Source organism: Bombina bombina, chromosome 1 (assembly GCF_027579735.1).
Source record: "Bombina bombina isolate aBomBom1 chromosome 1, aBomBom1.pri, whole genome shotgun sequence".
In the NCBI taxonomy this organism is placed as follows: domain Eukaryota; kingdom Metazoa; phylum Chordata; class Amphibia; order Anura; family Bombinatoridae; genus Bombina; species Bombina bombina.
In genome coordinates, this window is record NC_069499.1 from 102,048,172 (window position 1) to 102,062,845 (window position 14,674).

Consider the following 14,674-nt stretch of genomic DNA (forward strand, 5'->3'; position numbering starts at 1 on the left):
GGCCCTCTCTTCATGCTGTCTTGGGGGCAGCAGCAGGTTTCTTGGCCTGCTTGCCCTTGTTCCAGGACTGGACCTTGTTTCCAGCCCTGCCTGTAACGAGCAACAGCTCCTTCCTGTTTTGGAGCGGAGGAAGTTGATGCTGCTCCAGCCTTGAAGTAACGAAAGGCACGAAAATTAGACTGTTTGGCCCTGTCCTGAGGTAGAGCATGGCCCTTACCTCCCGTAATGTCAGCTATAATTTCTTTCAAGCCGGGCCCGAATAAGGTCTGCCCTTTGAAAGGAATATTAAGCAATTTAGATTTAGAAGTCACGTCAGCTGACCAGGATTTAAGCCATAGCGCTCTGCGCGCTTGGATGGCGAATCCGGAGTTCTTAGCCGTAAGTTTGGTTAAATGTACGACGGCATCAGAAACAAATGCGTTAGCTAGCTTAAGTGCTTTAAGCTTGTTCATAATTTCATCCAATGGAGCTGTGCGAATGGCCTCTTCCAGAGACTCAAACCAGAATGCCGCCGCAGCAGTGACAGGCGTAATGCATGCAAGGGGCTGTAAGATAAAACCTTGTTGAACAAACATTTTCTTAAGGTAACCCTCTAATTTCTTATCCATTGGATCTGAAAAGGCACAACTATCCTCCACCGGGATTAGCTAAAGTAGAAACTGCTCCCTCCACCTTAGGGACCGTCTGCCATAAGTCTCGTGTGGTGGCGTCTATAGGAAACATTTTCCTAAATATGGGAGGAGGGGAAAAGGGCACACCAGGTCTATCCCACTCCTTGCTAATAATCTCTGTAAGCCTTTTAGGTATAGGAAACACGTCAGTACACACCGGTACCGCATAGTATCTATCCAACCTACATAATTTTTACTGGAATTGCAACCGTGTTACAATCATTCAGAGCCGCTAATACCTCCCCTAGCAATATGCGGAGGTTCTCAAGCTTAAATTTAAAATTAGAAATCTCTGAATCCAGTCTCCCTGGATCAGATCCGTCACCCACAGAATGAAGCTCTCCGTCTTCACGTTCTGCAAACTGTGACGCAGTATCTGACATGGCTCTCACCTCATCCGCGCGCTCTGTCCTTAACCCAGAGCTATCGCGCTTGCCTCTTAATTCTGGCAATTTAGATAATACTTCTGTCATAACAGTAGCCATGTCTTGCAAAGTGATTTGTAAGGGCCTCCCTGATGTACTTGGCGCCACAAAATCACGCACCTCCTGAGCGGGAGGTGAAGGTACTGACACGTGAGGAGAGTTAGTCGGCATAACTTCCCCCTCGTTGTCTGGTGATAATTTCTTTACATGTAAAGATTGACTTTTATTTAAAGTAGCATCAATGCAATTAGTACATAAATTTCTATTGGGCTCCACATTGGCCTTTAAACATAGTGAACAAAGAGATTCATCTGTGTCAGACATGTTTAAACAGACTAGCAATGAGACTAGCAAGCTTGGAAATACTTTTCTAAATAAATTTACAAGCAATATAAAAAACGCTACTGTGCCTTTAAGAAGCACAAAAAGCTGTCACAGTTGAAATAACAATGAACCAAAATAGTTATAGCAACCAATTTTTCACAGTAAATGTATTAAGTTAGCAAAGGATTGCACCCACCAGCAAATGGATGATTAACCCCTTAATACCCAAAAACAGATTAACAATTTAATAATTAACGTTTTTCTCACAGTCAAAACACACTGTCACAGGTCTCTGTGACTGATTACCTCCCTCAAAATGAATTTTGAAGACCCCTGAGCTCTCTAGAGACGATCTGGATCATGGAGGATGAAGTAGACAGATTGTGACTGAATTTTTACTGCGCAAAAAAGCGCTAAAATAGGCCCCTCCCACTCATATTACAACAGTGGGGAAGCTCAGAAAACTGTTTCTATGCAGAAAACAAAGATGGCCATGTGGTAAAACTCATGCCCCAATAAGTTTTATCACCAAGTGCCTCACAAAAAACGATTAACATGCCAGTAAACGTTTTAAACATACATTTGAAAAGTTATGAATTGTTATTAATAAGCCTGCTACCAGTCGCTTTTACTGCAGTTAAGGCTCATACATTATTTCAGTATTAACAGTATTTTCAGAGTCAATTCCATTCCTTAGAAAAATACATTCAGTGTACACACACTCATCAGCCTAATACCAGTCGCTATCACTGCATTTAAGGCTGAACTTACTTTACATTGGTATCAGCAGTATTTTCTCAGTCAATTCCATTCCTCAGAAAAATAATTACTGCACATACCTCATTTGCAGGGGGGCCCTGCATGCTATTCCCCTTCTCTGAAGTTACCTCACTCCTCAGATGAGAAACAGCCAGTGGATCTTAGTTACGTCTGCTAAGATCATAGAAAACGCAGGCAGATTCTTCTTCTAATGCTGCCTGAGAATAAACAGCACACTCCGGTGCCATTTAAAATAACAAACTTTTGATTGTAGAAATAAACTAAGTTAAAAAACACCACAGACCTCTCACAGCGACCTATCTTTAGTTAGGTTGCAAGAGAATGACTGAATATGACATGTGAGGGGAGGAGCTATATAGCAGCTCTGCTTGGGTGATCCTCTTGCAACTTCCTGTTAGGAAGAGATATATTCCATAAGTAATGGATGACCCGTGGACTGACTACACTTAACAAGAGAAAACTTATTTTTCCCCACGCAAACTGCTTTTGAAAACTGCCCATCCTCTCTTGTCAGCTCACAACATGCCCCCTAGTGATGATCTTAGCAACCAATCGTAACCCAGCACACAGAGGGGCATCACTGTTAATAGCTGTCAGTCCCACCCCCTGATAACTTGCTGAGAATGTAGTCTGGCTAGCTGGGCACTTTTGATCTGAGGATGTACAAATGCAGTAATTTCCTTAACCTTTTGAAGTACCAGATCTGAGGGTAATAGATGGGCCAGATATCACTTTTGTCCCTAGAAGATTTACTGCCATGAGTAGGTAACTCTCTGCTTTGAAGCAGCCTGCTCAGATATTTAAATCAGTCTACTAAGCATAGACTGTGAAAATCTTTCTTTGTACACACGGTTATTGACATACATGCATGAGAAGCAGGCCCCAAAACACAGAATAAGGGAAACCATGTGGGCTCAACGCCCCCCCCCCCCATCAGTGAGCCTGGGCACCCACTCTTCCGTCACAAACACGGCATATTTGAGGGGCTTTTTTCATTCCCTCACCATATAAACATATAATTAAACACCACCTTTGAAAGACAGGTGTCCTACCATTCACGTACGAAATGTTATATCATTATAACTTCAAACGATAGTAATAATGACTACCAGGGAGCAAACACCAACATTATTTTGTTATTGGTGTCACGGATCATATAAAGTAATTTCTGAGCAAACACAAATTTTCAGGTATCAACTTATAGTGAATGAGGAGGAATAGGCTATTGAACCATCACAATTTTATATTTTTAAGTACATTTTATCCTCTAATTTTCAAGTTTTATGAGTGTAATATGATATGATAAACATGATGTGTTTTTATTTTACATTGCATGCTATAGAAAATTGTTGTAAATGTTCAGCTTTTTGCCATTTTGTGTATTTCTGCAAACTTAAGTTATTTACTGGTTCTTGCTCTGCTGAAACAAAAAAACCTTTATGAGTAATACAGAAAAAAAAATTAAATTGATGTGTACGACACAATGAAGCTCAGTGGTGAAGTTAATTAAATAGGTACTAAGATCAGTAATTTGGGGTTAAATCGTATGTTTTACAACAGCTCCATTTTAGTATCAACAGATGCTTCCTAGAGTCGCCAGTTTGATGCTTTATCACATTCCGATGGCTGTTACTTAATGGTAGCAACCACTTTGAATATTAAAAAATAATGGGTGCTCTATATGTCTGGTTGTGATGACCAGACACTAAGGAGCTTCTGACCCCAGCTGCAATAGCACTGGTGCCTATATTATAGGGACCAATGTTTTGGCCCAGTAATCCTTATCTCAACCTCTATCAACAGCAATGACTACTGACCCTATCCCAAACCACTATTAACCCCAACAGCCCAGTCTCAGAACACAAGAAACCTTAGAAAGCTCTTAGTAATAGCTCCCCCAACACACACAGGACACCGTAGAAAACCTCCACTATAATACACACCAAACACTCAAGCTGTTCCCTATATGTTCCATCTTTCAATAATCTCAGTTTTTAAAGGATCCCATATACAACCTGCCCCATAGCAATAGCCCCACAAAACCAAGGGACCCTCTAACAACTAAGTACCTTTTCAAGACACAGGGAAACTATGACCACCAGCCAAAAATATTTAAAACACAAAAAATAAACCCTAAAGTTCCTACGTAACCCCCATTCCAGTGTATCTTTTTTTAAATGCTTACACAGATAAAACATTCAGGTTTTTGGTTGGAGGGCTTACTATTAAAATAAAAAATATACAATTATAATCAACATGGTAGGAACTGCAGGGGTTTTCATTAAGCAAAGTAGACAGCTTCATATGGGATCACAACATGGCTGACCACATAAAGCAATATACACCCCATTCTATTTTATTAGGGCTAGTATAATGTCATTGTCAAATAAGGTAAAAAAACAAAAACCAATGGACAGTTAGACAGATATTGTGGTTATTGCACTCGTAGTGGTGATCACTGGGAACAAGGGGTTAAAAGAAATTGCGGCACCAGAAAAACCAGTGCCTTGTGGCCTTTGAAATGTAGATCTAAATATTTTGATAATTTAATATTCACCCAATGCACTTTACTGGTTGAAACTGTGTTAATTTGACTAATTTTCCATTAGATTTGTATTATTTATACAACAATAATACTATACTGTCATGACCAGGTCTTCAGAAGAAGAAGAACCTGGCCAAATCCATTCCACAGGGTGAATTTAGCACTTGGATACACAAAAGAAATAAAAGCTCTGTTACAGAAAGGTTAAGTAAGGATGTACCTGCAGGTTGGCTTCATATAGAAGCAATTTACTTATAATCTGACAGAATCCTCTTAAACTGAAAATGTGACTGGAGAATGTGGTCCAACTGCCCATATTGATTCACTGTTATGCCCTACAGCAGAATAAATCACATAACTGTTTGTTGTCACATTTAAAAAGGGTCCTATCTAGGGAACAGTGTAGGTATTAAGAAGCACATTTGATATTTTCTCAGATCTAACACAATAATTGTAAAGTACAGTCACAGATTGCGAGACATAAAGGAGGGAAGCGTTACTTAAAATATAGAAACATTTCCAGAACAAGGGGACATGCTTTGAAAACAGAGGGTAGGGAGAACAAAATGTGCTTATTTGAACAGTAATTCAATTTATGGCAAAGATATCCTTAAAGGGACATAAACCCAATTTTTTTTCTTTCGTGATTTAGATAGAACATAACATTTTAAACATCTTTCTAATTTACTTCTATTAACAAATTTTCTTAGTTTTCTTGTTATCCTTTGTAGAAATGCAGAAATGTAAGCTCAAGAGTGTGCACGTGTCTGCAGCACTATATAGCAGCAGTTTTGCAACAATGTTATACATTAGAAGGGGCACTAGATGGCAGCACTATTTCCTGTTGTGTAGTGCTTCAGGCATGTGCACGCTATCTACCTAGGTATCTCTTCAACAAAGAATAACATGAGAATGAAAATAAATTGATAATAGAAGTAAATTGGAAACTTTTCAAAAATTGTGCACTCTATCTAAATCATGAAAGAAAATGTTTGGGTTTAATGTCCCTTTAAAGGTATATGAAACCCACATGTTTTCTTTTATGATTCAGATAGAGCATAGAATATTAAACAACTTTCCAATTTAGTGGTATTACCAAATTTGCTTCATTCTCTTGGTATCCTTTGTTGATAGAGCAGCAATGCACTATTGGGAGCTATATATGCACAACTGGTCAGCCAATGACAAGAAACATACGTGCAGTCACCAATTAGCAGCTAGCTGCCAGTAGTGCACTGCTGTTCCTGAGCCTTCCTAGTTTCAACATTGCATTTCAATAGACCTAAGTACTTTTGATAATAGAAGTAAATTAGAAAGTTCTTTAAAAACTGTATGCGCTATCTGAATCACAAGTCTAATTTTGAATTTATTGTCCCTTTAAGAAGGTTCTAATGTCCACAATGTAAATTTGAGTTACCCCCAAATGTGAAACGTACTTTTAAATCACTGGTATATGCCGTTTCTGCCACTGTACTAAGGTCTTTGGAACTCTTCATGTTAAAGAGCTGATTTGAGGTTTGTTTACATATAAGTATATATATTGCTGTACTGATTAACAGACTTTATAAAATGTTTCCTGGCTCTGCAAATGACATACACATGTAACAAACAACAGAGTGAGAAGTGATTACAAATCAAAAACATTTAACTAAAACATCAATAATGCCAAGTTAAAAGCACATTACTTTCAATGGAAAAAAAATAGATTTGATGTTATTGCACCAGCTGCACGGCTGGCCACATACTTAAAACATAAATAATCTGTTGCACTGAGCTGATACCGGTACCTATTTTACGGATGCAAAAGGACATTAATACAGGATTTCCCCTCACACCTCTATCATACACATTTCCTGCTTCAACATGGAATATTGCTAATTTAAGATCACTGACATATTCCTTCCTGGTTTAGATATATACATAATGTTCTCTTTGGAAAAGTGGTTAGCCCAGGGACGTATTCTGGCCTAGGCAAACAAGGCACTTGCTTAGGGCGGCAGACTGACTGAGGCAGCACTTTTTTAGTGGCTCTATTTGTAAGTATTATACAGGTATATCATGGGAGATTTTGCCCAAAGAACTTAAATTCTAGGGGGGAATAATAAGAGACTGCCCATGGAGCTTACAGTTTAGAGGTAGCTCTGAACCTTTTATCCAGCTAGCTAGCTATTGCCTTTAGTTCTGCACTTAGTATTGTGTTTGGGGAAGTATAGTTTTAAGAAAGCTCTGTTTTTATATTTTATATATATATATATATATATATATATATATATATATATATATATATATATATATAGAGAGAGAGAGAGAGAGAGAGAGAGAGAGATAGAGAGAGATAGAGAGAGACAGATATAGAGAGAGGGGGGAGAGACAGAGAGAGAGAGAGAGAGAGAGGGAGAGAGAGAGTTTTTTGTTTGTTTTCTGCAATGAGATTTTTTTAGTGAAAAATATTCTGCAGTGTCTCACTGCACACACACACATACAGACACACACACATATATATATATACAGACACACACATGTACACATAATATACACACACATAACATAATTTATGCTTACCTGATAAATTCCTTTCTTCTGTTGTGTGATCAGTCCACGGGTCATCATTACTTCTGGGATATAACTCCTCCCCAACAGGAAATGCAAGAGGATTCACCCAGCAGAGCTGCATATAGCTCCTCCCCTCTACGTCAGTCCCAGTCATTCGACCAAGAAACAACGAGAAAGGAGTAACCAAGGGTGAAGTGGTGACTGGAGTATAATTTAAAAGATATTTACCTGCCTTAAAACAGGGCGGGCCGTGGACTGATCACACAACAGAAGAAAGGAATTTATCAGGTAAGCATAAATTATGTTTTCTTCTGTTATGTGTGATCAGTCCACGGGTCATCATTACTTCTGGGATACCAATACCAAAGCAAAAGTACACGGATGACGGGAGGGATAGGCAGGCTCATTATACAGAAGGAACCACTGCCTGAAGAACCTTTCTCCCAAAAATAGCCTCCGAAGAAGCAAAAGTGTCAAATTTGTAAAATTTGGAAAAAGTATGAAGCGAAGACCAAGTTGCAGCCTTGCAAATCTGTTCAACAGAGGCCTCATTCTTAAAGGCCCAAGTGGAAGCCACAGCTCTAGTGGAGTGAGCTGTAATTCTTTCAGGAGGCTGCTGTCCAGCAGTCTCATAGGCTAAACGTATTATGCTACGAAGCCAAAAAGAGAGAGAGGTAGCAGAAGCTTTTTGACCTCTCCTCTGTCCAGAGTAAACGACAAACAAGGAAGAAGTTTGGCGAAAATCTTTAGTTGCCTGCAAGTAGAACTTGAGGGCACGAACTACATCCAGATTGTGTAAAAGACGTTCCTTCTTTGAAGAAGGATTTGGACACAAGGATGGGACAACAATCTCTTGATTGATGTTCCTGTTAGTGACTACCTTAGGTAAGAACCCAGGTTTAGTACGCAGAACTACCTTGTCTGAGTGAAAAATCAGATAAGGGGAATCACAATGTAAGGCTGATAACTCAGAGACTCTTCGAGCCGAGGAAATAGCCATTAAAAACAGAACTTTCCAAGATAACATTTTTATATCAATGGAATGAAGGGGTTCAAACGGAACACCCTGTAAAACGTTAAGAACTAAGTTTAAACTCCATGGTGGAGCAACAGCTTTAAACACAGGCTTGATCCTAGCTAAAGCCTGACAAAAGGACTGGACGTCTGGATTTTCTGACAGACGTCTGTGTAACAAGATGGACAGAGCTGAAATCTGTCCCTTTAATGAACTAGCTGATAAACCCTTTTCTAAACCTTCTTGTAGAAAAGACAATATCCTAGCGATCCTAACCTTACTCCAGGAGTAACCTTTGGATTCGCACCAGTATAGGTATTTCCGCCATATTTTATGGTAAATCCTTCTGGTAACAGGCTTCCTAGCCTGAATCAGGGTATCAATAACCGACTCAGAAAAACCACGTTTTGATAAAATCAAGCGTTCAATTTCCAAGCAGTCAGCTTCAGAGAAGTTAGATTTTGATGTTTGAATGGACCCTGTATCAGAAGGTCCTGTCTTAGAGGTAGAGACCAAGGCGGACAGGATGACATGTCCACTAGATCTGCATACCAAGTCCTGCGTGGCCAAGCAGGTGCTATTAGAATTACTGATGCTCTCTCCTGTTTGATTTTGGCAATCAATCGAGGAAGCAGCGGGAAGGGTGGAAACACATAAGCCATCCTGAAGTTCCAAGGTGCTGTCAAAGCATCTATCAGAACTGCTCCCGGATCCCTGGATCTGGACCCGTAGCGAGGAAGTTTGGCGTTCTGGCGAGACGCCATGAGATCTATCTCTGGTTTGCCCCAACGTCGAAGTATTTGGGCAAAGACCTCCGGATGAAGTTCCCACTCCCCCGGATGAAGAGTCTGGCGACTCAAGAAATCCGCCTCCCAGTTCTCCACTCCCGGGATGTGGATTGCTGACAGGTGGCAAGAGTGAGACTCTGCCCAGCGAATTATCTTTGATACTTCCATCATTGCTAGGGAGCTTCTTGTCCCTCCCTGATGGTTGATGTAAGCTACAGTCGTGATGTTGTCCGACTGAAACCTGATGAACCCCCGAGTTATTAACTGGGGCCAAGCCAGAAGGGCATTGAGAACTGCTCTCAATTCCAGAATGTTTATTGGAAGGAGACTCTCCTCCTGATTCCATAGTCCCTGAGCCTTCAGAGAATTCCAGACAGCGCCCCAACCTAGTAGGCTGGCGTCTGTTGTTACAATTGTCCAGTCTGGCCTGCTGAATGGCATTCCCCTGGACAGGTGTGGCCGATGAAGCCACCATAGAAGAGAATTTCTGGTCTCTTGATTCAGATTCAGAGTAGGGGACAAATCTGAGTAATCCCCATTCCACTGACTTAGCATGCATAGTTGCAGCGGTCTGAGGTGTAGGCGTGCAAAAGGTACTATGTCCATTGCCGCTACCATTAAGCCGATCACCTCCATGCATTGAGCTACTGACGGGTGTTGAATGGAATGAAGGACGCGGCATGCATTTTGAAGTTTTGTTAACCTGTCTTCTGTCAGGTAAATCTTCATTTCTACAGAATCTATAAGAGTCCCCAAGAATGGAACTCTTGTGAGAGGAAAGAGAGAACTCTTCTTTTCGTTCACTTTCCATCCATGCGACCTTAGAAATGCCAGAACTAACTCTGTATGAGACTTGGCAGTTTGAAAGCTTGAAGCTTGTATTAGAATGTCGTCTAGGTACGGAGCTACCGAAATCCCTCGCGGTCTTAGTACCGCTAGAAGGGCACCCAGAACCTTTGTGAAGATTCTTGGAGCCGTAGCCAATCCGAATGGAAGAGCTACAAACTGGTAGTGCCTGTCTAAGAAGGCAAACCTTAGATACCGGTGATGATCTTTGTGGATCGGTATGTGAAGGTAAGCATCCTTTAAATCCACTGTGGTCATGTACTGACCCTCTTGGATCATGGGTAAAATTGTCCGAATAGTTTCCATTTTGAACGATGGAACTCTTAGGAATTTGTTTAGAGTCTTTAAATCTAAGATTGGCCTGAAAGTTCCCTCTTTTTTGGGAACCACAAACAGGTTTGAGTAGAACCCTTGTCCTTGTTCCGACCACGGAACCGGATGGATCACTCCCATTGTTAACAGATCTTGTACGCAGCGTAGAAACGCTTCTTTCTTTATCTGGTTTGTTGACAACCTTGACAGATGAAATCTCCCTCTTGGGGGAGATAATTTGAAGTCTAGAAGGTATCCCTGAGATATGATCTCTAGTGCCCAGGGATCCTGAACATCTCTTGCCCAGGCCTGGGCGAAGAGAGAGAGTCTGCCCCCTACTAGATCCGGTTCCGGATCGGGGGCTCTCGGTTCATGCTGTCTTTGGGGCAGCAGCAGGTTTCCTGGCCTGCTTGCTTTTGTTCCAGGACTGGTTAGGCTTCCAGCCTTGCCTGTAACGAGCAACAGCTCCTTCCTGTTTTGGTGCAGTGGAGGTTGATGCTGCTCCTGTTTTGAAATTCCGAAAGGGACGAAAATTAGACTGTCTAGCCTTAGCTTTGGCCTTGTCTTGAGGTAGGGCGTGGCCCTTACCTCCCGTAATGTCAGCGATAATTTCTTTCAAACCGGGCCCGAATAAGGACTGCCCCTTGAAAGGTATATTAAGTAATTTGGACTTAGAAGTAACATCAGCTGACCAGGATTTTAGCCACAGTGCCCTGCGTGCCTGTATGGCGAATCCTGAGTTCTTAGCCGTAAGTTTGGTTAAATGTACTACGGCCTCCGAAATGAAAGAATTAGCTAGTTTAAGGACTCTAAGCCTGTCCGTAATGTCGTCTAGCGTAGAGGAACTAAGGTTCTCTTCAAGCGACTCAATCCAAAATGCTGCCGCAGCCGTAATCGGCGCGATACATGCAAGGGGTTGTAATATAAAACCTTGTTGAACAAACATTTTCTTAAGGTAACCCTCTAATTTTTTATCCATTGGATCTGAGAAAGCACAGCTATCCTCCACCGGGATAGTGGTACGCTTAGCTAAAGTAGAAACTGCTCCCTCCACCTTGGGGACCGTTTGCCATAAGTCCCGAGTGGTGGCGTCTATTGGAAACATCTTTCTAAATATTGGAGGGGGTGAGAACGGCACACCGGGTCTATCCCACTCCTTAGTAACAATTTCAGTTAGTCTCTTAGGTATAGGAAAAACGTCAGTACTCGCCGGTACCGCAAAGTATTTATCCAACCTACACAGTTTCTCTGGTATTGCAACAGTGTTACAATCGTTGAGAGCTGCTAAGACCTCCCCTAGTAGTACACGGAGGTTCTCCAATTTAAATTTAAAATTTGAAATATCTGAGTCCAATCTGTTTGGATCAGAACCGTCACCCACAGAATGAAGCTCTCCGTCCTCATGCTCTGCGAGCTGTGACGCAGTATCAGACATGGCCCTAGCATTGTCAGCGCACTCTGTTCTCACCCCAGAGTGATCACGCTTGCCTCTTAGTTCAGGTAATTTAGACAAAACTTCAGTCATAACAGTAGCCATATCTTGTAATGTTATCTGTAATGGCCGCCCAGATGTACTAGGCGCCAAAATATCACGCACCTCCCGGGCGGGAGATGCAGGTACTGTCGCGTGAGGCGAGTTAGTCGGCATAACTCTCCCCTCGCTGTTTGGTGAAATTTGTTCACATTGTACAGATTGACTTTTATTTAAAGTAGCATCAATACAGTTAGTACATAAATTTCTATTGGGCTCCACCTTGGCATTGGAACAAATGACACAGATATCTTCCTCTGAGTCAGACATGTTTAACACACTAGCAAAAAACTTACAACTTGGTTATAATCTTTTTTAGCAAAAAACGTACTGTGCCTCAAAGAGGTACTAACGATTAAATGACAGTTGAAATAATGAACTGAAAAAACAGTTATTGCATCAAATTTTAAAAACAACACAACTTTTAGCAAAGGTTTGTTCCCATTAGTAAAAAACAACACTAATTAAATTTGTACATAAGAAAACAAAACAACGTTTTTTATACACAGTCACTATAAGAATTCTCACAGCTCTGCTGAGAGAATTTACCTCCCTTCAAAGAAGTTTGAAGACCCCTGAGATCTGTCAGAGATGAACCGGATCATGCAGGACATATAAAAGTAGCTGACTGGAATTTTTTGATGCGTAGCAAAGAGCGCCAAAAACGGCCCCTCCCTCTCCCACACAGCAGTGAAGAGAAACGAAACTGTCACAATTAAAGCAAAAAACTGCCAAGTGGAAAATAATGCCCAAACATTTATTCACACAGTACCTCAGCAATGTAAACGATTCTACATTCCAGCAAAAACGTTTAACATGAGAATAGTTATTAAAAGGATTAGTGACCTTAACACAGTAGTTCCGGTGAAATACCATCCCCAGAATACTGAAGTGTATACATACATGTCATTTTAACGGTATGGCAGGCTTTTCTCATCAATTCCATTCAGAAAATAAAAACTGCCACATACCTCAATGCAGATTCATCTGCCCGCTGTCCCCTGATCTGAAGCCTTTACCTCCCTCAGATGGTCGAGAACAGCAATATGATCTTAACGACTCCGGTTAAAATCATAGTAAAAAATCTCTGTCAGATTCTTCCTCAAACTCTGCCAGAGAAGTAATAACACGCTCCGGTGCTATTTTAAAATAACAAACTTTTGATTGAAGTCATAAAAACTAAGTATAATCACCATAGTCCTCTCACACATCCTATCTAGTCGTTGGGTGCAAGAGAATGACTGGGACTGACGTAGAGGGGAGGAGCTATATGCAGCTCTGCTGGGTGAATCCTCTTGCATTTCCTGTTGGGGAGGAGTTATATCCCAGAAGTAATGATGACCCGTGGACTGATCACACATAACAGAAGAAATATATATATATATATACACACACATATATACACACATACACACACACATACATTACATACATACACACATACAAAATGCACATATACATACGTATATACACACACATATACACACATACACACACACACACACACAGTCATACATGCAGATACATAAAGACATGCACACACATACACATACAACAAACACATTTATTAAAGAAAACTAAATCTGGCCCCTAAAATTATTTTGGTTGGCTCCTAGACTTAAAATAAATTTGTTAAGCCATGACTTTCTGCTATGTGCTATTACCCTGTACCACACTGGAGTTCAGGAAGTGGGAGGAAATTGACACACATTCGCATACATACACACTCACATACTGTACATACATACGTATATACACACACACACACAGATACATACACACAGATGCATACACACACAGATACATACATACACACAAACACAGATACATACACACACAGATATATATATATATACACACACACACATACACACACACATATATATATACATACATACAAACATATACACACACACATTAAAGAAGAAAAAAACAAACATCTGGCTCCTAAGTATTTTAGTTGGCTCCTAGAATAAATTTGTTAAGCCCTGACTTACCTTTTCTGCAATGTGCTGTTAGTTACCCTGTACTGCACTGGAGTTCAGGAAGGTGGAGAAAATTGAAGAGAGAGGAATGTAATAAATATTTACACGGAGATAGAATGGAACAGTGACACCTGCAGGCAGAAAATTAAAAGTGCAGGCAAAAAATGTTTTCAACCCAAACGTAAAATTTTCAGCGATGATATCACATATCGCAGTATGTTCTGCTTGGGGTATATATATATATATATATATATATATATATATATATATATATATATATATATATATATATATATTTTTTTTTTTGTTTGTTTGTTTTTGCAGCAATATATAGATTTGTGTGTTTGTGTATGTCTGTGTGCATGTGCATATGTATGTGTTTGTGTATAACGCTGCCTGTGACTGTATATGTGTGTGTGAACATTTATTTTGGAAATGCCATAAAAAATTCACATACATTACTCCCTCATCTAAAACCATGGGGGGGGGGGGGCGCAGCAGAATTTTGAGTGCCTAGGGCAGCACAAAACCTAAATACATCCCTAGGTTAGCCAGATACAAAATGCAGGACCAAACCATGACCCCTGAAGTGTGAAGCCTGCTTTGTATACAGCAGTTTAAAGCAGTATAGAATTACTATCCTCTTCTTACAAAAATCAGCATTATGAACCTGAAGCATATACAGTAAGGGTTCAGAAGAGAAGCTGCAATGATAGATTATACCTTTCCAGTAAACATTTTTAGAGATTGCTGCAATATAAACTCCTGCAGATTAATCAAGCAATCTTACTGACATAGGGAAAAGTTTAGAATCATCACTAAGATATTGCATCAGTCTTACAAATGTATGAATTTTCCAAAATCTAAAACTCAGCTGAATGTTAACTGCGCACACAGCA

The 14,674-nt window shown here is 40.4% G+C and overlaps 1 protein-coding gene across 1 annotated transcript in view; it reads right to left on the bottom strand.

The window, feature by feature from the left end:
• DGLUCY (D-glutamate cyclase) overlaps positions 1-14,674 on the bottom strand; it is a 365,542-nt gene that overhangs the window by 50,752 nt on the left and 300,116 nt on the right. The gene's annotated exons all lie outside the window — the stretch shown is intronic.